The sequence below is a fragment of the Morus notabilis genome, unplaced genomic scaffold (genome assembly GCF_000414095.1).
Source record: "Morus notabilis unplaced genomic scaffold, ASM41409v2 Scaffold285, whole genome shotgun sequence".
Lineage (NCBI taxonomy): Eukaryota > Viridiplantae > Streptophyta > Magnoliopsida > Rosales > Moraceae > Morus > Morus notabilis.
The window spans coordinates 575,148-586,339 of NW_010363065.1; positions in this window are offsets into that span (position 1 = coordinate 575,148).

Genomic DNA, 11,192 nt, shown 5'->3' on the forward strand with positions numbered 1-11,192 from the left:
CTGCAGACAATACGTCGTCCTTTCCCTCGGACGTAAATGTCCCATCTTTAAGTTGTGAAAATGAATCCTACAAAAACATTTAAATGTACATGTATATAACACATAATTAGAAAATTCATAAAACGAAATATTAACATGAATCTTCCATATCATATTTTTAATTTCCTAATTTTCTTTCCTTGCCGAAGTCGTTACATATATTGATACTAGTACCATATGATTTGGATAGCTTAATAACATGGTCGTGTATATATTAGGAATTAAAATGATTCTTGTTCAAGGCAAAAAGAAAAGGCAAATATAAATTGCAAAAAGTTACACAAACACAAATATATATAATTAATTGCATAAGGTAAATCAATTGTCAAATGAGGTTTCAATACAAAGTGTGTGTTTGGAATCATTTTAACGACGTTTTTCACATTTTTCCGAAGAACAAAAATTGAAAATGGTTTGAAAATCACGTTGCATTGGACAGAAAACAAAACTGAAAACACCGGTTTCATTTCTCCTAAAATCCTCAGGTTTCTGAAAACGTGACATTTTCCTTTTTTGTGTTTTCATTTTCTCCTCCCTTTACTTTATCAGTGTTTACTTGATTAGGAAAAAAAAAAAAAAAAGTTCAAAGTTGGTGGCTGTCCAAAGTTGGTGGCTGCCAATCTCAGTATAGCAGAGGCAGAGGCAGTGTTTCTGTTAATCTACTTATAAATCATCTAATAATATATGTGTATGGTAATTGGTATCTTAATTATTTATTATTTATGTATGTCAAGACAACTGATAAATAGTAAGTATAAAATATTTACATATATCATATATGTATATATTATATTAATTATTAATGTATTGATTGGGGAGGTTATAATTATTAATATATTATTTAAAATACTATTACATGTTTTCAAAAATATAAAATCAAACGGAGTTTCAGTTTTTTCTTATATTAAAAATAATCTCTGAATAAAACTACCAAACGTATTTTCAAAAATGATTCTTGCCTGAGATTAAAAGCGTTTTCATTTTCATTTTCATACACAAAATAAAATTATTTTAAAACGAGTTCCAAACACGCCTAAAATTTTTAAAACTAACAATCTTTTCAACTACCGATATTATAGATTCGTCCCTATATTCTCCCTTTTTGTTTTGTCGAGCACGTTTCCACAATTGAGCTCCATTGATTTATGCAGATGATCGACTTTCTTTTTGCTACAACAAAAGATAATAATTAGTGTTTACTTAAAATATTATTTAAATTAAAATAGATATTGTTTATCCAAAATATTTTTACCATCTCTTTCTCCAAGTTGACATATCCCTTGCGTGACATGTTGTGTTCATACTCAACATTCTTTTCCTAAAAACTTTAAACGGTAGTCAAAAAATTAAATGTGACATTTTTAAGAGTTTTTAATTATATAAACTTAAAAATAAAACTCGAGTCAGTAAAATGCTCGAGGCATTTGTCATTAAATTCTACATCAACTTCTTCTCCTTCTTGTCGTCTTTTCATAAGGCTGTGCATATTGACGCACCTCAGGTTTCAATTTCTTTTGACTCATCTTCATAATTATGTTGTTGATCCTCCATTTGAATCTGATTCTTAATTTTTAAATCGGAAAAAACATTTTATATTGTTGAATGAACCTAACATGATATCCATTAACCTTTTATTTTTATCTTTTTCACCCTACTCTTAACTAGAAAACAACAATGCAGACAAAAAAATAAATAAATAAAAGAGTAATAATAAATCTTTTTTCTTGCTTGACTACTACTCAAAGGCCCCCACCCTATAAAACTCCATATCCCTTTCAGCTTAAAAGAAAAAGAAAAGGAAAAGATACCTGTTGTGTGGGAAAATATGGGTGACATGTGGAACAACGACAGCGTGACACATGACCCTACTTTTCCTCAAAAGGCGACAACTCTCGACGCTTGAGGCTCGCTTCCCCTCTACGCTGCAAAGAAGGCCTGACTTAGGGCATCGACTTGGCATACTGTCGACCATTCGTGTCGTCGATCTTATGGCAGCAAAATTCCTATGTCCGGAAAGGGTCGACTGCCAGGAAGGACATGCGGTCTACACAGCGCAGACGACGAGGGGAACACCCTTCAGAAAGGAGCCTGACATCACAAGTTACGTCTGGAGATGGGAGATGTTTGCAGTGCATGCATTAATTGCAAACTTCTAAACCGCCCTACAGTGGACAGTGAAGGATTACAGGAATCTACAGAGCCGTAATGAAAGACTAATTGACTGAGTTAACAGTTCAAAAGGTGATTAGTGGGCTACGGTCTGGGCCTAGAAAGGTAGGCCACTCGAGTACTTCTACCTACAAAGGAGAACCCCCCACGAAGGAACCTTTAGCTATAAAAGGGAGAAAGCCCCATACACGAAGGGGATTAGCTTCTTTGACATTCAATCCGAGGGAGAATAACGATACATGTAAATTGTAAGAGCCCAAAAAGAAATACAAAATTACAGTGGACGTAGCTCTTGATTAACGGAGTGAACCACTATAAATTCGGTGTGTCTTTATATTGAAACACTTCCTTTTCATGTCCTTTCTTTACCACCAAAGTGCATCACATAAGCAATAGCAATTATTTCACTTATACAATCAATTCTTGGCCGGTAACCTCACGGGATACAAGGAGGTAACCCGGCGTAACCCTGTTGATGAAATTTGACCGTCAACAATTGGCAACTCCACTGGGGACCGAACCCAGAATCTCTGGTTCATACGTTCAACCCCCAACAACAACATAGTCAGCAAACATGCCTCCAAGAAGAAGAATTGAGGCCATCAATCAAGGCAGCCAGATGGATGAAACTGCCGCACATCCGGTGAACGACGGGATTGAAGAAGACCGGCCTCTAGTTAGGAATGAAGTCCCACCCCTAGACGTGCCCCGACTGGACCCTGTGCAGATGCAGGCCCAGCTCACTACTCTGACCGACCTGGTGCGGGGACTGATGACTGTCATTGAGTGCTTAGATGGAAGAAACGCGATGCCGCCTTTAGAAGACGCCCTGAGACCGCTAGGAGCAATCGTGGCTGGAAACCAGAATCCCGGTGACCGCCAAGATATCCCAGAAGGAATCGGGGACAGTGAAAATCTTAGGGGTGATCCCAGGCCCCGACCTTCCCAATCCTCCGGCAGTCGTCTAAGGGACGCCAGACTCCGGGCTCATGAGAACCGAATGGCCAGAGGCTTGGAGAACCCCGAAGCACCTGTTGGTTGCCGAATCGAATTCGGATGCGGAAGCGTGGGGGATGTGGATCGTGTATAACAAAAAATTTTTCATAAAACCTTTGAGATACTCTATAGATTATATTAATTTATGCATGAATAAATTAATCACATTAATTAATTTATTAAGAACTCAATCATGAATAATACTTGGCGGCCGATTAGGATGATAACTTGAGTTCTTTGACCTCGAACAATCCTTGCTCCAAAGCTTTGTGTGTAGAAAACCAATATCTTCCACGTCAATTCCTAGAATCCACAAAGACGTGTGTGTGGGCACACATGAGCAAAACGGGTTAGAATAAACACTCAAATTTCTACAAACACCAATGCATGCACGATGTGGAATTTTTGGAGAAAATTTTTCCTTCCCTCACTAAGAGAATTTCGGCCACAATACTTTATTAGGTCAAAAAATTGTTTCAAAAATTATCACAAAAATTGTGTCCACAATTTTCTACTATTCTCTTATTTATAGAGTATAAGTCAAACTTCTAGAAGGAATCCAATCTCTATCTCCAAGATAAAGCTTGTCAATTATCTCCTATTTGAATTTGAAACAAAATCTCTCATTGCCTTATCCTTAGTGTGGCCGGCCACCTTAGGGGATTCTCATCCCTGTGTGGCGCCAATTTGCAGATAGGGAAGGAAGAGAAAATCATCATTTATCCTGTAGTCCAATTTTGACTCAAATTCAAATTCCAATTTAAGTCAAACTTAAATTAATTTGAATTCTAAATTGAACAACTTATCAAATAATTTTAAGTGGATAAATCTAGATGTGTTCAAATTCAAATTTAAATAATCACATTATTTAAATAATTAATTCTCAATTAATTATTTTCGAGTGTTTAATTTTAGAATTCCGTAATTCTAAAATTCTCATTTTGCCCCTTGTGTTTGGTAGAATTACTAGGACGACGCGGGGACTAATGGACCTGTAATTCTGAGCTCTAATAAAATTAATAATTAATTAAACACTTTAATTAATTAATTAATTCTATTAATTCCAATAGTTACTCCATTATAAACTTAGAATTGCACTCTCAAAATTATAGATATAATATCTTCATCCTTGAGTACCATTAATTCTCTAATGGATAGTGATTCATAAAACACATTCATGAATCGGAGTTCTTACTGGTCCAAGTACCGAATCAATTCTCAAGAGAATTATTTATCTACTTCTTTCTTAAGAAGGAATGGATTCCATCTCGAATAATAACATTCCCGGCTACCTACTTCATCGTGTCTCCAAAATATAAGGAATTGGATTCAGGATCTCAGAATCCGTACCGAGTAAATCAAAAGACACAAATCCATAAATAGGAGTCTATTAAGAACTCAGGATTAAGATCATTCTATAGATGACCATCGGTAGACTCAATTAGAATTTCTATATTTAACGGAAATTATTAGAAATTCATGTTGTGTCTGTGTCCTTGTTCCACATAATCTCATTATGCGAAATACACTCATTTAATATATCACCATATTAACAGTGCGGATAACACCGTTCCATTCTAAATGGGAATGACATGTATTAATAATATTTTAATTAAAGATTCTGAACTTTAATTAAATTCATTATGAACATTGCTTTTTGATTATTATCCTTAAACATTATCCTCTCGTATATAACACTTATATACAATGTTTAAGGTCACATAAATAATCATGGAATTTTCATTGATATTAATAAAATATTCATAAATATATGCACATAAAATGATGAATAAACTCTTTTATTAAATAAATAATAAATATCCTATTACATCTCATGCTTCTAAGACACCATTCCCAACAATCTCCCACTTGTCCTAAAGCAGGTAGAATATGTCTCTAATCCTGAAACTTTCTAGGTGTCTATGACTAATCTATGCCCGGAACAACTTCCAGATCAGTTAAGAATTTCTAAAGTTAGGTTGCTTTCCTTTTGCTGCTTCACAAGCTGGAACACATTAACTCTTAATGATAGAATTAGTAATCACACTTTGCCAACAACCTTTCTTGTCATGACTCCTTCACCTAGTGTGAACACAAATTTAGATATTGACTCTCAAAATCCACGCATGAGTCATCGTTAAAGTCTATGTATCCAGTGAAAGACAACTCTTTCACTGACTAAACTATCTTATAGTTTCTTATTTTTCTCACACACTTAAGGATACACTACACGGTTACCCAATGATCGAATCTTGAGTTCAACTGACAACGATTGACTACTCCCATTGAATATCATATATTCAGGCTTGTAAAGAATAAGAACGTCTTCTTTTCTTTTGTTTGAAACATCTTGGTTTTGATCAAATCCATAAGACTTAATAGCCTCATCAAACTTGATATTCCATGATCTAGAAGCTTGCTTCAATCCATAAATAGATCTCTACAGTTTTCAGACTTTCTGCTCTAGGCCTTTCTCTATGTAACCCTCCGGCTAATCGATATAGATGGTTTCCTCAAGATAGCCATTCAGAAAAGCTGTCTTGACATCCATCTGCCATATCTCATATTTAAAATATGTTGTTATGGCTAAGAGTATTCGGATGGACTTAAGCATGGCCACCGGTGAGAGAGTTTCCTCATAGTCCACTCCTTTTTTCTGGGTGTAACCCTTAACCACTAGCCTTGCTTTATAAGTCTCTACTTTTTCATCTGCTCCTCTCTTTCTCTTGAAGATCCATTTGCATCTAATGGGTTTTACCCCTTCAGGTAGATCTACAAGTTGCCAAACTAAGTTGGAGTACATGGACTCTATCTCGAGTTTCATAGCTGCTTGCCAGTTTTCCTTATTAAAATCATCCATCGTAGCCTTAAAGGTTAACGGATCCTCCTTACCGTCATCAGCAGTGATGATATGTGCTTCCTCAGTATACCGGTCAGGTAACTTGCTTACCCTCCCACTACGACGAGGTCCCACAGGAGTTTGATTAGGAATTGTGGTCATATCTCTTAGCGTTCCAACAACTCTTGTCGGTTGTGGTCCAATCTTATTGGAAAGTAACTTTTCCAGAACTACTTTGCTTCTAGGCTTAAAAACTATCATATAGTCATGCTCCAGAAACGTGGTATTTGTCTATACAAATATCCTTTGATTCTTGTGACTATTTAAAATAATCATTCTCTTGTCCCCATTGCATATCCCACAAACATGCATATTTCTGATTTTAGTTCTAACTTCTCAGTCTATTATTTCATCATATGAGCCGGACACCCCCATATGCAAATATGCTTCAAAACTGACTTTTGACCATTCTACAACTCTAGGGGTGTCTTTGGTACAGACTTAGATGGTACTAGATTCAGAATATACATGGTAGTTCTTATGATATAAACCCATAATGGTGTAGGAAGTGAAGAACAACTTAACATTGATCTTATCATGTCGAGTAAAGTCTGATTTCTCTTTTCAGCTACACCATTTTACTGTGGTGTACCGGGTACAGTCAATTGGGATACCACACCTTCTTCAATCAAGAAATCCTGAAACTCTTGGTCCAGGTATTCACCCCGTCGATCTAATTGAAGTGTCTTGATTGGTTTACCTAACTGTTTTTCAACTTATGCTCAGACTTCTCTAAACTTTCTAAAAGTTTCAGATTTCGGTTGCATTAGGTAAACATAACCATATCTCGAATAATCATCAATAAAAGTGATGAAATATTCGTAACCTCCTTTATCTTAGACGTTTAACGGTCCACATACATCCAAATGTATTAGCTGAAGAGGTTCTGTGGCTTTTTCTCCTTTCGACATGGAAGGCCCCATGGTCATTTTGCCTCTCATACAAGATTCATAGGCTGGAAGCTTACTAACTTTTAGTTCGCGTAAAGTACCATCATTTACCAGTCTTTAAATCTTGTTTAGGCTAATATGACCAAGTCTAAGATGCCACATATATGTGTTATTTATCGTGAGAGATCTTTTGCTTCTTATACTTAGGTTCGGTAACTTTTGAACTTTTTAATATTTCACAATGAGCCAAGCATCGGTTTAAACGGTATAAACCATTTTCCAAATATCCAGAACATATATTGGAACAATTCCGAAATATGTGAACTAGATTATTATTAAAGGCAATTGATCAAATAATTTGGAATTAGAAATCAAATTTCTTTTTATGCTTGGAGGGAAATAAACATTGTTCACAACAAGGTATTTCCAAAATTGAAGTCTAACTTCTCCCACTGCTTTTGCCAATATCCTCGCGGTATTCCCACTTTCATCGTGTAGTTCCTAATGGCAAGTTCTTTGTAAGAACTCATATTTTGCAAAGAAAACCAAAACATGATGAGTTGCTCCCGAATCAACTATCCAGGACGAGGAATCACCCTCTACTAAAGATGTTTCTAGAATTAGTAAATCTTATTTACTTTGATTCTTTTTCTTTGTTTAGGTGGAAACAATTTCCATTTAAGGGCTAAAACTTAATAAAGAAAATAAACACGATTAGTTATTCCCGAATCTACTAAAACATGTTTTTAGAACTAGTAAATCATATTTGCTTGGGTTTCTTTCTTTATTTCGGAAAACAATTTCCTTGTAAGAACTAAGACTTAATAAAGAAAACAAACATGAGTAGCAACTCCCGAATCTACTATCCATGAATAAGGAATCATCCTTTTTACTAAACATGTTTTTAGATCTAACAAATCATATTTGCTTGAGTTCCTTTCTTTATTTCGGGAAATAATTTCCTTGTGTCTTTTACTCATGCCCTTACAGTATTTAGCCAAGCCTTTTATTTTTATGGATTTTCATATACGGTATCTGATGACTGCATTATCTTATAAGCTGTCTCTATGCCTTCATACTTCTTGTGAATTACCACGCACAACCCTAGCTAACAGTTAGCTACTGTGTTTTCATTAAGGACAGCAGGACAATCCTCCACTTGGGACAAACTTATATTCATCACATGAATGTAAGTTGTTTATGTTACTTTACCACTTCGCATAGTTTATCTCTAGTCAGTGTTTCAGTTTCATGTAGTGAGATTTTAAGATTTGACATATTGCTGGAAATAAGTAGAATATTCATCTAATCAATTTATGTGCATGAGTATCAAAACATATGAATTTATGCACAATTAAATATGATGCATGATGCACATGAAAAATACATAAATCATGTTTTAATTTTAGGTGCCAACGATAATCCAACTTACCACGAATATAGTGCCGCCGTAGGGTAGGTCAAAATATCACAAATTGAACTGAGACCTTCTCAATTAATAAATATAATCAAAATATCTCATATTTTCATATTTATCAGCTACAGTTATTTTTGGTCAAAAATATAATCAACAATTTGATTATATTTTCATGAGTGTAACCCATCATTTCATATTCTACAGTCTTAACTCCGGGGTGCCGCCGTAGGGTAGGTCAAACCGGAAATACATCCTTGAATCCTATCGCAAGGAAGTCAACCTTGTTATTGATCCGAAAGAACACTTTCCGTAGGGAGTGCGGAATCGGTGCCGCCGCGAAGCCCCTTTCGAATCTTACGGTGTTGAACTAACGATGGAGACCAGTGGGTTGTATTGTCATACAACCCTCTCCCACTCATTATTTTACAAATATGTATTTTGTTTGAAAAACATCTCATGGTTTTCAAATCAAAAAATAAACAATTTATTTTTCGGATATGTGAAACTCTAAAATTTAACTCTTAAATTCAATTTCACATGTAACATTATACTGCAAATCAATTTTGCAACTTAAATTAATTTAATCATATTATATCAATTTTAGCGCATGATTCTTATTTTATTTGCGCGTGTATGCATGGCATGTTATAAAACATATGAGTAGGCACAATATATTTATATGGCATGTTATATGCATGGACATATAATATATAATTATCAACATAAAATATAAATATATGCAATCGGCTATTGAGATGGATTTGACCGGGTCCCATGGAAAAAATAAATTACAACAAAATCGAATAAATAAATAATTACAATAATTATTTTCTTCCGTTACATCAACGGGTCTTCGATTATTTAACTCTTCATTCTTTGGCTTCGTTCTTCGTCTTCGGGTCGGATTTCACTATCTTCGGGGTTCAGAACTCTTCCGGGTCCGTTGGCACGCATTACAAGGGTTTCAAAAACCCTTGGGCCCGTTTGGGGCCCATTGACTGCATCTGGGTGCCCGCACGCGGACTGGCCGCGCGCTGGCCTGATTTCTGGGAACGGTTTCTGGGCAGCTTCAAAGGGTTAAAACTTGATCTTCCAGGCCTCCTTTTGATTCAAAATCAAAACCCTAATTCTACCTAAATCTTAGAATTACAATAATTCTAATCTTGAATTAAATTACAAATAATTTAATTTGAACGAATTTAATGCCATCCATGCAACCATATAATTAACGACCAAATTCATCATCCATACATTCATCAACATGAATTAAATATAAACATCCATAAATGTAAGTACCTACCCATCACATACATACATAATTAAATATCACATATTTAATATATTAATTTTGATTATCAAATAATCGGAGCATAAATTAATATAGTCTATAGACCGCTCTGATACCAATTGTTGGTTGCCGAATCAAATTTGGATGCGGAAGTGTGGGGGAGGCGGATCGTGTATAACAAAAAAAATTTCATAAAACCTTTGAGATACTCTATAGATTATATTAATTTATGCACGAATAAATTAATCACATTAATTTATTTATTAAGAACTCATTCACGAATAATACCTAGCGGCCGATTAGGATGATAACTTGAGTTCTTTGACCTCGAACAATCCTTGCTCCAAAGCTTTGTATTTAGAAAACCAATGTCTTCGACGTCAATTCTTAGAATCCACGAAGACATGTGTGTGGGCACACATGAGACAAAACGAGTTAGAATAAACACTCAAATTTTCACAAATACCAAGGAATGCACGATGTGGAATTTTTAGAGAAAATTTTGCCTTCCCTTACTAAGAGAATTTCGGCCACAATACTTTATTAGGTCAAAAAATTGTTTCAAAAATTGTGTCCAAATTTCTACTATTATCTTATTTATAGAGTAGAAGTCAAACTTTTAAAAGGAATCCAATCTCTATCTCCAAGATAAAACTTGTCAATTATCTCCTATTTGAATTTGAAACAAAATCTCTCATTCCCTTATCCTTAGTGTGGCCGGCCACCTTAGGGGATTCTCATCCCTGTGTGGTGCCAATTTGCAGATAGAGAAGGAAGAGAAAATCATCCTTTATCCTGTAGTCCAATTTTGACTCAAATTCAAATTCCAATTTAAGCCAAACTTAAATTAATTTGAATTCTAAAATGAACAACTTATCAAATAAGTTTAAATGGATAAATCTAGATGTGTTCGAATTTAAATTTAAATAATCACATTATTTAAATAATTAATTCTCAATAAATTATTTTCGAGTGTTTAATTTTAGAATTCCATACTTCTAAAATTCCCATTTTGCCCTTTGTGTCAGGTAGAATTACTAAGACGACGCGGGGACTAATGGACCTGTAATTCTGAGCTCTAATAAAATTAATAATTAATTAAACACTTTAATTAATTAATTAATTCTATTAATTCTAATAGTTACTCTATTATAAACTTGGAATTGCACTCTCAAAATTATAGATATAAATTACTTCTAAACTGTGAAGTGTCCAATTGATATAGTCACTGCATATAGATCAATCCTCCATAAATAATTCATAATTAGAGTAGGTAGAGTCTGTTAACCTCTCTAATTATATATTCATCCTTGAGTACCATTGATTCTCTAATGGATAGTGATTCATAAAATACATTCATGAATTGGAGCTCCTACTAGTCCAAGTACCGAATCAATCCTCAAGAGAATTATTTATCTACTTCTTTCTTAAGAAGGAATGGATTCCATTTCTTATAATAACATTCCCGGCTACCTACTTCATCATGTCTCCAAA